The sequence below is a fragment of the Trachypithecus francoisi genome, unplaced genomic scaffold (assembly GCF_009764315.1).
Source record: "Trachypithecus francoisi isolate TF-2019V2 unplaced genomic scaffold, Tfra_2.0 Lachesis_group3, whole genome shotgun sequence".
Classification (NCBI taxonomy): domain Eukaryota; kingdom Metazoa; phylum Chordata; class Mammalia; order Primates; family Cercopithecidae; genus Trachypithecus; species Trachypithecus francoisi.
Genome location: NW_022681468.1, coordinates 90,711,524 through 90,731,815, shown reverse-complemented (window position 1 = coordinate 90,731,815; position 20,292 = coordinate 90,711,524). Strand labels below are relative to the sequence as shown.

Genomic DNA, 20,292 nt, shown 5'->3' with positions numbered 1-20,292 from the left:
TATTCATTGAATTTTTCAGTTCCAGAATTTCTGTTTGTTTCTTTTTTATGATAGCTATCTTTTGGGTGAATTTCTCCTTAATATCTTATTGTATACTAAGACACTAATATCTAATGGTAACATACTAAGATATATTGATATCTTTAGTATACTAAGTATTATAATCTGTAAATATGGTATGTCTCTCCATTTATTTGGACATTATTTGATTACTTTCATCTGTGTGTATAGTTTTTGTCATAAAAGTCTTGTACATGTTTTGGTATATTTACACATAAGTATTTCATTGTTTGTGATTTTAAATGGTATTGTATTTTTAGCTTTAGTCTTCACATGTTATTGCTAGTCTATCAAATTACAAGTGATTTTTGTATGCATGTCTTGTATCTGGTGACCTTGCTGAAATCTGTTTACTTTTAGGAGATTTTTGTAGATTCTTTGAAATTTTTGATGTAGTTAATCACGTCATCTACAAAGAAGGACCCTTTTTACTCCTTTTATAATAGGTATGCCTTTTTTTTTTTTCTTGCTTAATTGCACTGGCTAGAATTGTAAATACTATATTGAATAAGATTCAGGACAACAGATAACCTTCTCTTATTCCCAGCCTTAGGGAAACAGTATATATTCTTTCACTATTAAGTATAATGTTTGCTTTAGGCTTTGTAAGAACTTTTTATCAATTCAGGAAGTACTCTGGTTTCTATTTTATCTGAGAGTTGTTATCATATATGAGTGTGAAATTTTGTCAAATAATTTTTCTTTATTCATTGATATAATCATGTGATTGTTATTCACTAGCATATTAATATGGTGGATTACATTGATTGATTTTCAAATATTAAACCAGTTGAAACATTGTTGAATATACTGTTTAATTTAATATGGCTAACATTTTATTAAAGATTTTTGGGTATATATTCATAAGGAATATTTGTCTGTAGTTTTGGGGGTCTTTTGGATTTTGTTTGTTGTAGTTTTGTGGGTCAGAGTTCTTTGTTGGTTGATTGTACTTTGTATGATTTTGATATCAGGGCAACATTAGCTTTATAATATGTATTAAGAAATGTCTCCTCCTTTTGTATTTTCTGGAAGAGATTATATCAAATTGTTGTTAATTCTTCTGTAAACATTTGATAGAAATATTCAGTGAAGTTATCTGGGCCAGGAGATTTAGGTTGTGAGGTGCTTAAATTCATAATTCAATATCCATAGTAGTTATAGGTTGATTCAAGTTACTTAATATTGGATGAGTTGTGATAGTTTGTGTTTTTTAAAAGAATTGGTGATCCATTTCATCTAAGTTGTCAAATTGACATATACAGAGTTGTTTGTAATAATTCCTTATACTCTTGATATCTGCAAATTCTGCAGTGATATGTCCTGTTTAATTTCTGATATTGGTAATCAGAAAATTCTAATATTTTCTTTTTATCTTTATCAGCCTTTGAGATCTGTCCATTTTATTGATCAAAGAAGCAGCTTTTTCTTTAAATTTTTCTGCTTTCAATTTTATTAATTTCTACTCCTATTATTATTATGTTTGCTATTATGCTTATTCTTTATTATTTCTTCATGATTCTTTATTCTTTACTATTCCTTTCCTAAGTTGTTGAGGTAGGAGTTGAGATTGTTGATTTGAAATGTTTCCTCTTTTCTAGTGTAGGCAATTAGTGCTATAAATTTTCCTTTCAACATGCTTTATCAATATCTCATAAATTTTGATATTTTATATTTTAATTTTTCTTCCATCTAGTGTAAATTTTATTACCCTAGAGACATCCTTTTTGTTTCATGGGTTCTTTAGATATATTCTTTATTATCATTTGTTTGAATATTTTCCTATCTTTCTGTTTATTGCTTTCCAGTTTGATTGCATTGTGGTCAGAGAACACACTTTGTGCGATTTTGTGTCTCTTTAATTTGTTGAGGTTTTATAACCCAGGATATCTTCCAACTTGGAACAAGTTCTGTGGGTGCTTGAAAAAGAATGTGTTGAGTTTTTCATCAGTTTTTGTTTTGCATATTTCAAAGCTCTGTTGGTTGGTGCATACATATTTACAATTACTATGTCTTCTTAGTGACTTGACTTTTTACCATTCTGTAAGGTTCCTCTCTTCTCTGGTAATTGTATTTTCTCTGAAGTCTACTTTATCTGATATGAATATAGTCATTTCTTTTTTTCTTTGACTAATGTTTACATGATATATCATTTTAATCTTTTTTACTTTCAACTTGCCTATGTCATTATATTTGAAATAACCAGGTCTTTCCCCCAACATTGGGGATTACAATTTAACATGAGATTTGGATGGGGACACAGAGCCAAACCATATCATTACTCCCGTGGCCCCTCCCAAATCTCATGTCCTTCTCATATCTCAAAACACAATTATGCCTTCCCAACAGTCCTCCGAACTCTTAACTCAAAAGTCCAAGTCCAAAGTCTTATCAAGACAAGGCAAGTCCCTTCCACCTATAAGCATGTAAAATAAAAAACAAGTTAGTTAATTCCAAGATACAGTGAGGGTAGAGGCATTGGATAAATGTTCCCATTCCAAAAATGGGGCTATAGCCCCCATGTAAGTCAAAAACCCAGCAGGGAAGTCATTAAATCTTAAAACCACAAAATAATTTCCTTTGACTCCATGTCTCACATCCAGGTCATACTGATGCAAGGGGTCGGCCCCCAAGGCCTTGGGAAGCTCCAACCCATGACTCTACAAGGTACAGCCCCTGAAGCTGCTTTCAAGGACTGGCATTGAATACCTACAGCTTTTCCAGGTGTGTGGTGCTAGCTGTCAGTGTATCTACTAATCTGGGGTCTGGAGCATGGTGGCCCTCTTCTCAAAGCTCCACTAGGCAGTGCCCCAGTAGAGGTTATCCATGAGGACTCCACCCCTGCATCAGACTTCTGTCTTGACTTCCAAGTGTTTCCACACATTCTCTGAAATCTAGGCAGAGGTTTCCAAACCTCAACTCTTGCCCTCTATGCACCTGCAGGCTTAGCACCATGTTGAAGTCACCAAGGTTTGGGGCTTGCACCTTCTGAAGCAATGGCCCAATCTGTACCTTGACCCCTGTTAGTCACAGCAGAGCTGGAGCAGTCATGATGCAAGGTGCCAAGTCCCGAGGCTGCACAAAGCAACTGGGGCCTGGCTGCTTCTAATAGCATACAGTCATATGCATGCACTAAGAGATTATCTGAAACTGGAACTTATATTTAAAAGGGAAACAGAGCATAAAAGTTTGAAAAATTTGTAGCCTTCCCATGTGGTTTAAAAGAAAACTGCATTTTCTGGGGGAGAAATTAATGCCTGCTGCAGAAATTTGCATAAGAGGAGTCAAATGTTAGTAGCCAAGACAATGGGAGAAATGCCTCCGAGTCATTTCAGAAATCTTTGCAGCAGCCTCTCCCATCATAGGCCTGGGCCTAACAGTGAAAAATGGTTTTTTGTATAGCCAGCCCTCATCTTGAATACTTTGCTGCTTAGAAATTTCTTCCACTAGATACCCTAAATCATCTCTCTCAAGTTCAAAGTTTCACAGATAACTAGAGTGAGGTGCAATGCCACCAACCTCTTTGCTAAAGTATAGCAGGAGTGATCTTTATTCCTTTACCCAAAAAGCTCCTTATCTCCACCGGAGACCTCCTTAACCTGGACTTCACTGTCCATATCACTACAGCATTTTGGAGACAACCTTTCAACAAGTTTCTAGGAAGTTTCCAACTTTCCCTCATCTTTCTGTCTTCTAAGCCTGCGAAACTGTTCCAACCTCTGCCTGTTACCCAGTTCCAAAGCTGCTTCCACATTTTCAGGTAACTTTATAGAATTGCCCACTTCTCTGGTATCAATTTTCTGTATTAGTTCATTCTCACACTGCTATAAAGAACTACCTGAAAAACTGGGTGATTTATAAAGAAAAGAGGTTCAGTTAGCTCATGGGCCCTCCTTCTCTGATCCTTCCTAGGCTTCCATAACCTAAATGTTTGATCTTTTGTGACAATATCCACAGGTCTAAGGGGCTCTTTTTGTTTTCTCAATTGCTTTTTTCTCTGTAGGTTACATTGGATAGTTTTGATTGTTCTATCTTCCAGTTCACTGATTCCTCTTTCCCCTCTGTTTTGCCATTGATCTCATCCACTGATACAGTTACTTTAGCTTTTGCACTTTTCAGGGCTATAATTTTCATTAGGTTTTTTATATCTTCTATTTATTTGCCAAGTCTCCTTTTTTCACCTATTTTAAATATGTTCATAATTGCTCACTGAAATAATGGCTGCTTAAAAATCTTCATTAGAAAAAAAAGTTGTTTGATATTTCTAACATCTCTGTCATCTCAATGTTAGCATTTATTGATTGCCCTTTTTCATTTGGTTCAAGATACTTCTAATAATTGACATAAAAAGCAATTATTATTGAAACCTAGGTATTTTATATTATGTTCTGAAATAATTTTATGTAAATTTTCTGCTTTATATGGCTCTCTTTGACACCACTCTGTCAAGGGAAGGGTTACTGCCACCTTGTTACTGCCAGGTAGGAGTAGAAGTATGGGTTCTCCACTTTGTCTCCATGACACTCAAGGCAGAAAGGGCTCCTCACTACTGACAAGTGGAGATAGAAGTTCTATCTCTCCCGAGGGTCTCCACTGACATTGTGTTGGGTGAGAGCTCATTTCCAGTGGGAATGAAGGTCCTGGCTTGCTATTTGGCCTTTTCTGATACCATCATGATGAGGCCATTGGGGTATCTAATTACAGCCTCATGAGAGTGAAAGTATGAAAGTCTAAGCTCCCCATCCAGACTTTGCTGGAGTGGTTAAGAGTAAAGTCATTGTTTTTGCTTTGGTGTTTGGGTGGGGTAGAGTGGTTGTTGCCCAAAAGATTTTTGTCTTGCTAGGTTGCCCTGTTTCTGGTCCTTTGGTTAGAAACAGAAACCTTTTCTTGGAACTATTTTATCTGTGCCTAATGGTGCCCCCAGGTTACCAGATTTTTCAGTTCCAATTAAAGGGCATATAAGGCAAAAAGAACATCCAATAAACTCACCACCATGTCATTCCTCAGGTGCTAAAGCCACCTTTCAGAGTCATCTTATGCTTGTTTTATATATAACATCCAAGATACTTAATGTACTTACTGGAGGAAGAAGAAAAGTACATTGACTCCATCTTCTCCTGTATCATGTTCTTTAATTGAAAAATCCTTGAAAATGAGACCTGAGGAGATTTTAACATTTATATGAACTCATTTTGTTTTACATAAGAAGCTAGAGAGGTTGAAAGTTTATCCAAATTACACAGCTGGTCACTGTTGGATTTGTTGCTAGAAGCCAGTGACCTGATGTTTAGCCAGAATTCTGTTATCTTTAAGTCACACCCTGAGATAGCTCTTCAACACCAGACATGTTTGTGATATCACCAAAACTTCTGTGCTGACCTCAGCAACTCCAATGAAGTCAGACTAAGGTGATCTGACTTTGTGGTACCAAGCTCTAGGCAGCCAAGCCAAGCAAAAGCCTGTCTACACTCAGCCTTAGATGTTCCTGGGGAGAGTCTTGGGTTGGAAGACCCCTGGAGAGGGGAAAAGGGAATCAACTATTAATCTTTCCAGAACAAGGAAAAATAGCTTCAATGTGCCCTGTGTCTCCACCAGCTCTAAGGGTATACCAATTGGTGATTACTTTAATGATCATAGATGCCAAAGGCAGAAAATTCAACAGATACTTCTAGCCTTGTAGAGATATTAAGCAAACTTTTTCATTAAATTTCTATTCTCTGTTGTGGTCAGAGTTTTCAATATTCCAGTGAAACCATCTTAGTTATTTTCAGACAGACAAACCACAAGCCCAAACCAAAGAAGACGTGGGAAATGTTACAAGGGTGTATCTCTCAATAGCCCTTCCTAAAACTAGCAAGGGCTCTTGTTGGAGTAACTATTTAAAATTATTTCTGCATTAATCCAAACAAAATGGCAATGTCAAAACTTTCAAAGATGCAAAGTTGCTGTCCCCCAGAGTAGGAGTTTCAGAGAACCAAAGCAAAAATACAAAGTTCAGTTGTTCTTTCTGTACTTTATGGTTGTTCTAACTCAGATAATCATAGAGTTGTAAGGGTCAAGGGAGTCTTTTAACCCCCAACCTAGGGGTGAGGAAGGTGCAGGAACACTCACCATTATGGCATGTGCAATGACTCCTCCCAATTAGTGAGGTGTTAATTTCTTTTTGCCCTTCCTGTCCCTCCCTTAGTCCAGCAGATAATGAGCTGATACCCACAGCTCTTAATCCAGCAGATAACAAGTCACAGCTTTGGGCAGAGCAAAGATATAGCCTTTCTGCAATTGTTCCCAGCAATTTTTCCCTAGGGATTGGAGAGTGATTCAGAAATAGCAGTGTCTTGACCTCAAGCATAAACAGATTTTCATGAAGCTAGTCCAGGAGCAGTGGTGGACATGGGCAGGATATAAGGAACAGAAACCTCTTTGTTCTCTAAACACCAGGCAAGAGAAAGGGTGACTGAAGGTTTTTCTGGGCACACAGGGTCTCAGGCACCTCAGAAAAGTCCCAATGTTCCAAGCATGACTTGGCATTACAGAAGCTCTGGACTGGAAGGTGCTTTGTACACCTGGATGGCAAATCATTCTCTTATCCTCTGATTCCAGAGACCTGGTACCATTTTGGAAGGGGTAGTCCTACAAAGGATGATTGGACGAGGGATTAGCATAGAAATTGCTATTTTAGAAAAGGCAGTGGTGCTTGTTACTTCTCCTCTGGGTTTGTGGCCTGTAATTTATACCACAGAGCACTTCATAGTATACTCCCATTAATCCTGACAGCATCCTGTGATGAGAAAAGTCAGATTCACAGAAGTTACATGATTCCCCTGAGGTCCCATGATCAGTCTGCAGAAGAATGGGATCTGCAGCAAAATCAGACTCAAACCTACACTCTTTGCTCCATTCAAGTACCTTACTAAGGGGTCCTTAGTTTTTGCTGAGTTTAATTATTACTTCTTGGAGAGCTCCAAGGATACAGAGACACGTCCAAGGGACATAGGCAAAGGAACTCACTAGGTTTTTCCCTTTGCTCCTTTAAGAAATAGCTGCTTCTCACAAGCCCCTGCTCCTTTTTATTGGATGAGAAGAGGAATGGTGTCTCTTTAACAATCTGCTCATTGCCACAGCTCATTTCAACTCATATGCATTTGCATGTGAAAATTACCTTCCTCAGCTCCCAAATTGATGTTTGCATGTGCAAGGAGAGAGGCTCCTTTCTTTGAAGCTTGAGAAGACATTGGTATAAAAAATAATTATTATTTCCATTCTGATGCTCACCCTCTGGCCTCTTGTACCTCACACATCAGAGTGTGCCGACAAGAAACCACACACTCCAGCAAACATTTATTTTATTTAAAGTACGGGGTCTGAGAGAGAAACAGGTATTGCTTACCTCGAATTTAGTCTGACAAAACCTATACCCTGCAACTGAATTTCTCATGTTTTCTTGTTTTGTGCCACTTTCTGATATCAGTGGTAATTTGATTTCATTTTTACAGAACCATTTTACCAAGAGGTGGTAGGATTCAACTTTTTCTATGTAGATTGAAATTAAAATAAGGCATGAGGTACAGAAAGAACTTGGCTAAAGTCACTGACACCATAATCTGCTGACTGATGCAGATACAGAAGGCTACTTCCTCCAGGTGCCAGAACATTCATTCAGAAGCCAATCTGGATCCCACAAGCTCCTGAGAGGTCCCAGCCTCTGCCTTCCCAACAGCGGGACCCCAGACCCTACCATTTGGCTGAACAGCATCCTGAAGCTTTGTTTTCCTCCCTGGTAACTAGCCAGCTACTGGCATCCTCCTTTCCAAGACCTGGCTCTCACAACCTGGCTCTCTTGACCCACAAATTGCTCTGGATTTCACCCAGGCAAACAGAAAGGCAGGGACTAATTTGCTAGCACCACCTGCCTATGGTGATGATAACGAGGTTGATGAATCAATCACATTAACAGGCCCTCACTTTTGGTTTTATAAAAATGGCTTTTAATCACGGTACTCATTTTCAGATTTAATTCTAACAACAGTCACTGGGTAGACATGGCTATCCTCATTGGAAATATGGAAAACCAAGCTCAAAGAGTAATTTTTTTCAAGATTCACAGCCAGCTAGGTGTAAAGCCATAATCTTTGCAAACTCCCCTGAGGACAATGCAACTAGGGGAAGCAAGGAGTGTTCATACATTCACCCCACACCCCATGCCTTCCCAAAGCAGGTCCAGAGGGTACTGAAGGCCCCATCCCTCCTCCCTTTCTGCCCAAGTCTCTGAAAATCATGGGGTACCAAAGAAAGGAGAATGAGAAGTTCTAGAGATGGAGACAGCACCAAGGCTAAACAAGGGATCATCTGTTTATCACATCACATGTGGCTTCATCGCTTTTCTACTTTCTTTAAACTCCTTCTTTTGACTGGAGAGGCTGGGAGCCAGAGCCCAGAGGGGTCTTTGCCTTGAACAAGGCTCTAAACATCCAGACCATGTAGCCAACAGTCCCTTGGCCACGTTAAAATAATTAACTGGGAGGCCATTAGACTAAGGCAGCTCCAGCACCCTGGGTTCCTACATGGGCAAACCAAAACCTAATTCAGTATAAATGGTAAAACTAACCTTAAGCTTAATCACTCAGAAACTGCCAAGCAACCTCTCACTAGGGAATTTCCACTGGAATAATCCAAATAAGGCTATGGCTCCACATTAATCAATCAATAATTTTCTTTGACTCACTTCAATGTTCACCCTGTAAAAGTCTTCCCCTCATGCTCCTTCAACAGAGCCCCCAAATGCTTGCAGTCTGGAGCTGCCCAATTCATGAGTCAGTCTGCTCAAATAAAGTTTTTAAATTTTAATGTGTCTCAGTTTATCTTTTAAAGGCTACCAAGAGGAACTGAGTAAGAATCAGTCTCTGCATAGAAGCAACACTCTTCAACAGGCATGCAACAGCAGCAACTGGGCACCTGTCAGACAAAAGCCCTATAAGCTGTGTGGAACTCCAGAAACTAAGAGCAGCACAGAACACTAGTGATGCTGTGGGTCCCCCTAGAAGCATTTCCACAAGAGGAGCTTCACTGGATTCTCACTGAATGCCTCTGAGAAGTTTATTGAGCAGAAACAATTACCCCCCAATTAATACGTGAAAAAAACTGGGGCTAAGGGAGTTTACATAAACAGGTAGGGAGATACCCTTCCTTCAGTATTCTCCATGGGACAGGCATTACAGTGTCCATTTCCATGAATAATCTTTCAATCCTCACAACAGTCCTATGGTGTCCACCTTAAAGAGGAAAAACTCAGAGGTTTGGAGAGATTGTGTGATGTGCCCAAGGTCATTAAGCCAGCAGTGGTGGGATGAGGTCCCACACTCAGGTCTTCTGGCCTTAAGTCCAGAGCTGTGTCTGCAATTCAGCAAAGGCCAAATTTTATCCCCAAGCCTTCTAGAGACCCCTAGGTAGTCACTAACACAGCATATATCCCTTATAGGCTTGTCAGAGCCCCTAAATAGACACAATGACACAACATGTTAAGTGGCAGGCTTCAAAGAAGAAAAATATGAGTCTGCATGTTAATTTGGGAAAGCCTATTCCCAGTAAATAAGTGTTTAGGACCTGGACTTCAGGGAGTTTCCAGGATGGATGGTACATAGAAATAGACAGGGGTGGGAGGTCAGACTTTCCCTTGAGTTGAATTTTTTCTTGGATATTTTGATCCAATTAATGGTGAATTCTGTTTAAACACAAGGCCTTCTGAAGTGGATTTTAATCTCTCAAAATAATCTGGAGTTAGAGCATGCAGCAGCAACTGCCTTATAAACTGCAGAGGAAGTGAAAGATGATAGCTATAATATAACCATTTCATTCAGCATAATAGGAAATAAAGTGGAATGGGTGATTGGAGCAGATACGGCACAGAGTAAGTACCAAGCATTACTCACACTCTTGAAATGATCACAATTACATGCATCTCCTCAGGTCTATGGGCAAAATAACCCATGAAAGAAAATCTGCTGAATGTGAAGTGGGGGGAACAGGAGGTTTTTAGGAGGGGAACAGGATTCATTACACTCTACATCTTAAAGACACAAATCCACTTGACCAAGGGATGTCTGTGCATTAGCTCCAGTGCACCTCAGAATTGCTGGAGGATGACACAGCACTTCACAACTCAGCCATGGGATGAGAGGCTGGTTTGGATCTCTGTCCTGGACAACAGAGCCTGCTGCACCCAGGCTGGTTAAAGCAGTAATCCTGGAGATGCCAGTGGGAACTCCCACATGGCCTCCGATTTCTTTACTCTTTATACTGAAAATGGGTCTGACTGAGTTATCAAAATGAGGTTTCTTCTTGGAAGATGCAGCAGTTGCTTTGAGTGTGGCTGCTGTAAAGGTGTAGATTTCCCAATCCACTCAATGCCTCCCGTTTCTCAGGTAGTGGTCACACTCCCTCCATGAAACTGCCTGCAAGCCCTACCCTCATGCACTCACTGTAAAGTGCAGCACCACTGTACTCTGGTCAAGGAAGGGCTCTGTTTGGAGACAACTGCTATATTGCATCTATGGTCGCATAAGCGAAGTCTCTAAATTCCAGCAGTCCTAAAGAGCAGATGATAAGGTCACAGAAGACAGTGACTCAAGGCCAACGTCACACAAGTCGCAAATCTTCCCTACCCTGCAGCCCTGAGCTCTAGGTCTATCTCCAGAAGTCTCACCTCTTATAAGCTTTACCTGGAGCCTAAAATCATGAGAAGCCTCAGGCTTCCTGGATAAAGACCAAGAGAGCATGCCAAAGAGGACACCGTTTCTCTAAACCCAACCTGGGAAGGAAGACCTAGGATAAATTACTTGACCCTCCACTAAGGAAATATGTCATGTGGGGGGATATTTGTCACTTGCCAACTTCAAGCCCTTCAGAATCTGTCTACCACCTTGGGTATGCAGTGCACACCCAACCAAGCACCATCCGCAAGAGTGCTCCACTTCCAAAAGGCTCTGTGGTTCAACTTGTTTTACGTGCACTCCCAGGTCCAACCTCCTCCTGGAGACTCACAGTGCATGCAAGCATTGCAAAGGCTCTGAGAAGTCACAAAGTACATAAATCCACTCCTCCTGCAAACTTCTTTTGATTTGAGCATCCCGTCATCAATTTTGCAGAGCACAGTGAGCTAATTTATTGAGAGAATCAGATACATTTCGATGCTGGTGGAAAAGTCAAATAAAAGAGAGCTCTGCTCCCCATTTTAGGCCACTGTGTTGCAGACATGGGACTTCCCTTGTGTCTAAGGTCAAGTTTAAATATCTTTGCATTTAAAAAAATTAACTAGTAGAATGGGCTCTAGAGTTTGAAGGAGATAGACTTAAGCATCAAGCCCTAATGAGAGAGATATTTCAAACAAGAAGAGGCCTCTAGCTTGGAGTTTGGAGTTTCTGTCTTCAGAAGGGGCAGTCTCTGAGTGAGGGGATGGTGGACATACAGGTCCTGTGCATCTGCAGCTAGGCCTCAGGAAGGACTCAAATGGAAAAGTCTGGCTGGAAATGGGGAAGCTATCCTCCCACCACACACAAACACACACCACCACCACCATCAAAAGGGGCCATGCTGGCTTAGCAACTCAGCATGGCAGTGGAATTTAGTGTGCACCAATTACAGAAAGCCCTCCTCAAGCATTCCAATATGTGTCAGTTCCCTGCAACCTTCCCATGGTGGGTGAGTAGGAGGACAATGCCCCTTAGATAATTGTGCTTAAATTTTCTACCTCACAAGTGCATGGCAGTTCAGTCAGATTTAATTAGATTTGCAGAAACAGAGTAATAAGACTTTGCTTATACTTGAGTCTCACTGTGACTGCATATTCAAACTGTACCCCAGGAGTTATACATATCAACACTCCACGGAACTTGTTTTCTGCATATTACTCATTAGGTAATGCTTGAGAGGTTTGACTTTAGACTTTTCCCCAAATCTTTACCTCCTTTCTGTCCCTCTGTAAATAAGTTGAGGAAAAATGTTATTCTAGTAATTAAATCAATACAACCTCAAATAGAGTTGAATGTCAACATTCTTTCAAACATCTGGACCAAAAGTAAAAACCTGATTTGACCTTCTTCATTTCACATTTTGGAATACCCGGATATTTGACCTCTCACACAGACAGCCAAATTTTCTTCCATTAATTTCTTCACTACTTTGACCTGAAGGAAAACTTTTAAATCTATTCACCCTTGTTTTATTAAAGTAAATTACCATGAATTGAGTTTTTAAAATAATCTTAGGATTATTTAAAGTCCTAGAAAAAATGTTCATGATATATTGATAAGCAAAATGTAAGTCACCAAACAGAATGCTCCACATATACAGTCATGTTCTATAAAGTTGCTGCCAACACTGAATTAGCAAATATTGAACCACTGCTCCTAAAGGAAACAAAGGGTTAGGTTCCTGTGAGCCTCTGGTCATACAATATTTTTGTTAATTGATCAATACATAATCTTTGTTTCTTGTGTTTCTGCTTAAAGATGCCTTATTTACATTATTGCTTCACTAACTGGAACTCACTACTGACAGCACTGTAACTTATTTATGTCTGAAGGAAACTTATCTAATACACATGACTTTCTCTGTGCCATATATTAGAGCCATCCTGAGTGCAGGAACACTAGACAGCACTTCAGCACTACTCTTGGGGGCCATTTCAAATGGCAAGATCACCAGCAAAAACACAATGCAAAATATGTGGCCCTAAACAGAACATGAAAAGCACATTTGTTTACAATATGAAAGCTCCAACAGTAAGGCAGAGCTTCCCTGTATTCAGCCTCAGCTGGGAATGTGGCCCTCGGAGAACTCAAACATTTTGCCTCTCTGCACATGTCTGTGAATGGCCATGACAACAGCATGAGTATTGATTTGGGGGCTACAAATACATTTCGATAAGTGAATTTGCAAATACAGAATTCACAAATAATGAGAAACAATGGTACTATTTTTACAATGATAAAGAATGTTATTAAACTTAAAAAAGTCTTAGCCCCCATGGGATGACAAGAATAGTGACTGTAGTATACTGGCCATGTACTCAGTGTGTTCTGAGCAGCGCAATTCAAATTTCTCTCCTTGAATTAGGCACAATTGCTCCATTTTGCTGATAATGAACACAACTGGATTTTTCCCTTCTGATTCTACCCTTTTCTATTGATCCTATAGACATCACAAGAAACAAATATGGCCCCATTTCCTTTTGCCACAAATTTATGATTATAAGAAGACACTCTCCCATTTTCCCAATGTGAACATTTTAATATAGCATCCTTAAATAATGCAAATAAAATTGTAATATTTTAGACCAAGTAGCCAATGTAGTTGCACATAGATAATTTAAACCTTACATATCACAGAATAAGGTGTTATTTTTAAAAGATTGCTTTTTGTTGCTCTCTAAGTATTTCATATGATAATTTTATTCAAACTGCTTACCTCTTTTAACATCTATTTCTCTAGCATCCCTAGAACCAGATTTTTAACCATTACATGCCATTTTGCATTTATGTCCATTTCCTTTCTGAGTTGTTATACACACTTTTAAAACATAAATGGCACAATCACTCTAATCTTTATCCCAAGCTTCAAGTATCCATTGGCACATTAGGATAGTACTATGCCTCAAATCTTCTGTGACGATCTGACAAATTATTTCTTTTTACAGTGTCCTTCAAAAGCTAATTTACAATTAATGATACTTGAAAAGCTGAACTCTTCTTCCTAAGGATAATTACTACTCAAGTATTAATAGTCTCTCCCACTCCCACTCTTCCTCTCTTATTCTTCCTGATGACCTATGAGTATCCTAAACTAGAATTGATTGAGATCAATTAAGGCTAAGTGTGTCTTCCTTACAAAACATATTGTTCAAAGTAAAACAACTAAGATTACTGTCCTATAATAGAAGATAATTTGTAAGGGTTTGAATACTGGGCAACTTCTTCCTTTCGGAAAAATAATTTGAGGGAGGGGAGGAGGGAAATTTTTCTTACATCTGGGCGCATATTATAATTTTATTCCAATAAACTAATAAAGCCTCTCCATGGGCCATAGGTCCCTCCTAGAAAATCTGACCTCCTATTTCCCAAAGGTGGATGAACCATGCCTTTACCTATCTGGTGGTGAGGAAAAGCTAGCAGGGAATTAGTATACAGGGTGATGGAACTGGATATTAGATTTTTGTCAGGTAATAGTTTGCAGATATTTTCTCTCATTCTGTGAGTTCTCTGTTTACTCTGTTAAAGGTTTCTTTTGCTGTGCAAAAGCTCTTTGGTTAATTAGAGCCTACTTGTCAATTTTTGGTCTTGCGGCAATTGCTTTTGAGGACTTAGTCATAAATTCTTTGCAAGGCTATGTACTGAATGGTATTCCTTGGGTTTTCTTGTAGGATTTTTATTGTTTGAAGTCTTACATTTAAATTATTGATTCATCTTGAGTTAATTATTTTATATGGTGATAAGTAGGGGTTCAATTTTATTCTTTTTGATTTCATGTGAATTTTAGAATCATTCTTTTCTAATTCTGTGAAGAATGACATTGGTAATTTGATAGCACTGAATCTGTATATTGCTTTGGGTAGTATGGCCATTTTAACAATATTAATTCTTACAATACACGAGCATGGAATGTTTTCCCATTTATTTGTGTCATCTCTGATTTCCTTCAGCGTGTTTTGTAGTTCTCTTTGTGGAGATCTTTCACCTTCTTGATTAGATGTATTCTTTGGTATTTTATTTTTTGACGCTATTGTAAAAGGGATTGGGTTCTTAACTTGGCTCTCAGCTTGAATGTTATAGATGGACAGACATGCTACCATTGTCATTGTACATGGACTTTATATCCTGAAACCCTGATGAAGTCATTTATCAGGTCAAGGAATTTTTTGGATGAGTCCTTAGGGTTTTCTAGGTACAGAATGATATCATCAGCAAAGAGAGATTATTTGACATCTTATTTTTCCTATTTGGATGCCTTTTATTTATTTCCCTTTCCTGATTGCTCTGGCTAGGACTTCTAGTACTATGTGAATTAGGAGTGGTGAGAATGGGCATCTCTGGCTTATTTTTGGTCTTAAAGGGAGTGCAGCCAGCTTTTTCCTTTTCAGGATGATGTTGGCTATGGGTTTGTCATAGATGGCTCTTATTATTTTGAGGTATGTTTCTTCAGTACCAAGTTTGTTGAGCGTTTTTATCACGAAGGGATGTTGGATTTTGTGGAAACTTTTCTCTGTGTCTATTGAGATAATCATATGTTTTTTGTTTTTAATTATCTTTATGTCTGTGAGTCACATATATAGATTTTCATATGTTGAACCAACCTTGCATCCCAGGAAGAAAACCTACTTGATTGTGATGAAATAACTTTTTGGTGCACTGGTGGATTCAGTTTGCTAGTATTTTGTTGAGGATTTATGCATCTATTTGCATGAGGAATATTGGCCTGTGGCTTTCTTTTTTCATTGCGTCTTTACATACAATCAGTTAGGGAGGAGTTCCTCCTCCTCGATTTTTTGGAATAATTTCAGAAGATTTGGTACCAGCAATTTTCTGTATGTCTGGTAGAATACAGTTGTGAATGTATCCGGTTCAGGGCTTTTTATGGTTCACTTCTGTCTGACTGATTTGATTTTGGAATCTGATAATGGTCTGTTCGAGATTTTAATTTCTTCCTGATTCAATCTTGGGAAGTCGTGTGTTTCCAGGAATTTGTCCATTCCTCTCTCTACATTTTCTAGTTTGTATGCATAGATGTGTTCATAATAGTCTCTGAGGACCTTTTGTATTTCTCTGGAATTAATTATAATATCATCTTTGTCACCTCTGTGCTTATTTGTTTTTTGCAGTCTATCAAGCTTGTTTATTTTTTCAAGGAGCCAACATTTGGTTTTATAAACCTTTTGTATGGAATTTTGGGTCTCAGTTTCATTCTGCTCTGCTTTGATTTCAGTTATTTTCTTCTGCTAGCTTTGGGGTTAGTTTGCTCTTGCTTTTTAAGTTCCTCTAGGTGTGATGTTAGAGTATTAATCTGAGATCTTTCTAACTTCTTGATGTAGGTATTTAGAGCTATAAACTTTCCTCTTAATACTTCTTTTGTTGTATTCAGAGATTTTGCTACGTCATGTTTCTGTTTTCATTTATTTCAAATACTTTTTTAGTTTCTGCCTTAATTTTGTTGTTTACCCAAAAGTCATTCAGGAGCAAGTTGCTTAATTTCCTTGTAATTATGTGGTTTTGAGAGATCTTCTTGGTCTCTTCTTCCTGGTATTCATTTCTACTTTTATTCCACTGTGGTCCAAAAGTATGGTTGGTATGAATCTGATTTTTTTTTTATTTATTGAAATGCTTTATGGCTGAACATGTGGTTGATCTTAGAGTACAGTTTATGTGCATACAAGAAGAATGTATATTCTGTAGTTGATGGATGGAGTGGTCGGTAGATACCTATTAGGTCCAATTAGTCAAGTGTTAAATTTAAGCCTAGTATTTCTTTGTTAGTTTTTGCCTCAATGATGTGTTGAACACTGTCAGTGGGGTGTTGAAGTCTCCCACTATTATTGTGGGGGCTATATAAGACTTTTCATTGGTCTGGAAGTACTTGCTTTATGAATCTGAGTACTCTGATGTTGGGTATTGATATATTTAGGTTAGTTAAGTCTTTTTGAATTGAACCCTTTTTCATTACGTAATGCCCTTCTCTGTCCTTTTTTACTGTTGTTAAAGACTATTTTATCTGATATAAGAACAACGATCCCTGCTCTTTTTTCTTTTTCATTTGTGTGATAGATCTTTCTCTACCTCTTTACTTTGAGCCTATGGGCACTGTTGCAAGTGAGATAGGTCTCTTGAAGATGGCAGATGAATGGGTCTTACCTTTCATCTTTATCCAACTTGCCACTGTGTGCCTTTTTTGTTTCTTGTTTTTTTTTTTTGAGATGGAGTCTCACTCTGTCGCCCAGGAGTGCAGTGGCGCGATCTCGGCTCACTGCAAGGTCCACCTCCTGGGTTCACGCCATTCTCCTGCCTCAGCCTCCCGAGTAGCTGGGACTACAGGCTCCTGCCACCATGCCCAGCTAACTTTTTGTATTTTTAGTAGAGACGGGGTTTCACCATGTTAACCAGGATGGTCTCGAAGTACTGACCTCGTGGTCCACCCGCCTCAGCCTCCCAAAGTGCTGGGATTACAGGTGTGAGCCACCACGCTCAGCCACTGTGTGCCTTTTAAGTGGAGCATTTAGACTATTTACATTCAAGGTTAATATTGGTATGTGGGATTTTGATCTTATTATGGAGTTGTTAGCTGGTTACTTTGTAGTTTCTATTGTGTAGCTTATTTTTAGGGTCTATGGACTACCTACTTACGTTTCTTGTGTGAAAAATCCATTTTTAAAAAAATATGGAATGCTCCATGAATTTGTCATCCTTGTACAGGGGCCATGCTAATCTCTGTATTGTTTCAATGAAAACCCAGTTTTGAATGGCCAAAAAAATTACTCTATGAACAGACTCTCTAAAGAAGAGTTTCATATGGCAAATAAACCTATAAAGAGATGCTTGGTGTCATGAGGAAAATAATCAAAACCACAAGGAGATACCACTATATACATATTAGAATGGCTAATATTTTTTAAGTGACAATACTTAAAGTTGGTGAATACATGAAGCAACTGGAACTCTCCTAAATAGTACCTAATATTGGTAGGGATGAAAAATGGTGCAGCTACTTTAGACAAGAGTTTGGTAGTTTTTATAAAAGTAAATCTCCACCAGCCATATGACCCAGCAATCCCACTCCTAGGTATTTACACAAGAGAAGTAAAAACACACATTCACACAAAGATCTGAATGTTAATGTTCATAAACACTTTTTGGAATTGCCAGAAATTAGAAATGACCCAAATGTTCCTCAACTGGTGAATGGATAAACACATTTTGATATATCCATGCACTACAATGTTACTAAAATAAAAGAACAGAAAAGAACTTATGCTGAAACAACATGAATGAATCTCAAAGCAAGCTATGTGAAAGCAGCTAGATACAAAAACCATCATGCTATCTGATGCCATTTATACAACATTCTGGAAAAAGTAAAACTATACGGAGAGAAAATAGCTAAGTGGTTATCAGAGGCTGGGAATGAAAAAAGGAGGCTGACTGCAAAAAGGCAAAAGACAACTTTTTAGGGGAGGTAAAAGGTAACTTTTTAGGGGATTCAGTGGTTATTACACAATTGAAAATTTTACTGTATGTACATGATTCCTCAATCAGTATGATATCTCAAAGTTACTACGGGCAGCATGGTTGGCTATCTAAACCCTGTTTATCAAAGAGAGAAGAAAGAATAATGAAAAACTCATGACTTCCTGGAAACATTCCTGGCCATCTCCCTTCAAAGACGCTAAAGTCTCTACAAGTTCAGACAAGACCTTGGTTGAACTATGTTTCCTATGGGGAAAAGCATTTAATATCATCATCCACCCCAAATACTAAGTGACGATATTATATTTCCCTACTGGGGAGAGATATTTCAAGTATAAATATTATGTTAATTAGACGCTCCTCTTTCCAACCCAGTTATGAATTCAGTTTCATCTATGTCAGAAGTAGATGGGAGAACTTGATCAAAGCCAGTCACTAGGAAAACAGCATTAGCATAAATGTGGAACCTAAAAAGCATATGACAGGTATACTTCTATAACCTCGTCCATGACATTGACCATTGTGATCTCAATGGGCATTTCTATTTTGTCTTTTCAGTATGTTCATAATATACAACAAAAACAGTCCATTTGAATGATGTACAATTTTAAAATATGAGCTTAAAGAAACATACAAACCTATTCAAATCCTGTGCTAAGTTGCTTTGTCTTCAATAATACTGAATTAGTACGAGCTCTTGGCTATTGATTTCATTACTTTGACAGCTGAAATAACATGTTCATGCCTTATGTCTGTCTTGACTGTTTGGGGTTAGAAAAAGAATGTCAGGTTATGCATGGTATTTTCTAAATTAACTTGAGCTCTGCATTTGTCTACAGGCCTACAATGTTCAGTCCGTAGGCTTGGTACCTGAGGAGGTGGCAGGCACAAGTGGAAGTTTCCGCTTGGCTAGGTGCCACTGTCATAAGAAGCCAGTGTCCTCTTTTGTAATGTAAAGGAATAAAATAATTTAATCTTTTAAAACAAATTAAATAATGCATTCTGCCCTGAAAGAGATAAATTAATGCATAAAGTACAAAAAGTAATCCCTTTGATAAGCATGCTATCGTGCTTATCTATTTTCTCTCATGACTGGGAAATCAGAGTGAAAATTTAGCACTGATTATAAACATCTTAAAATTTAAAGTTGCAAGGAAAAAAAGAGGTAGTGATGGTGATGAAAATTGCAATGTCATGGCTAGTTCAGAAAAGCTTCTTCAGAATGCAACAGCCTTCCAGGAACAGCAGAGGGAGGGGCTGTGCCTGTCAGACCAAAAATAGCAGCAGGCCAAGGGGTCTGTTGTCCATTCCTCCCAAACCTCCCCCAACAGAAAACCTCCTGGATGATCCGAGTAACCAGAACATCTTTCCTTTATTTCACTTGTAAAAGAATAGGCAAATTTCAACACAGGAAGTTACCCTGACCTCCAGGGATGATGAATTGAATCCAGAAGATGAACTGCTCAAAATGGCATGAAAAGACTGAAATGATTTATTTTAAGAAAATGACAAAGAAAAAGAGAAGGAGAGAGGAAGCCACCATGGAGAAGAGAGAGTGATAAAATTTTGGAATTTGCAGAGACCTGGGCCAAAAATGCAGGCACTCAATTTGGAGGGTAGGGGCACGAGCACAGCAGTTCTTCTCTCTGACCCTTCCTGAGGGCTCAGGGCCTGAAGACACCTGGCATGGATGGGGAAAAGGGCCTACGAAGAGATGTGCATTTCAGCCTGAAACAGAGGAGTTGTGAACCCCAGGATCCCATCCAACCCCATGCAGTGACTACCACTCTCCAAGCCCGCAGGGCCCATTCTGGAACAGCTAAAACAGAGGTCTGATCTCCTGCTCCGGAGTTTAGGGAAATGGATACAGAAGTATAAGGCAGAGGACTGGAAACAGGGATCAGGGAATGGTAGTGAGATATGGAGTTCAGGGAATGGTAACAGATGCAATGTATGTCAGAGTTATGAGGCATACTCACAAAACCAGTACCCCAACTCAACCACCAAG

At 38.7% G+C, this 20,292-nt stretch overlaps 1 long non-coding RNA gene and 1 pseudogene across 7 annotated transcripts in view; both read right to left on the bottom strand.

Moving 5' to 3' along the window:
* Positions 1-20,292, bottom strand: part of LOC117070150 — a 36,557-nt gene that overhangs the window by 5,148 nt on the left and 11,117 nt on the right. For 4 of the 7 annotated variants that reach the window (XR_004431788.1, XR_004431790.1, XR_004431785.1 and 1 more), the window contains exon 5: positions 5,141-5,219. This is a non-coding gene — a long non-coding RNA (uncharacterized LOC117070150). The other 3 variants (XR_004431786.1, XR_004431789.1, XR_004431787.1) reach the window with 3 other exon arrangements.
* Positions 17,473-17,569, bottom strand: LOC117071673 (annotated as a pseudogene).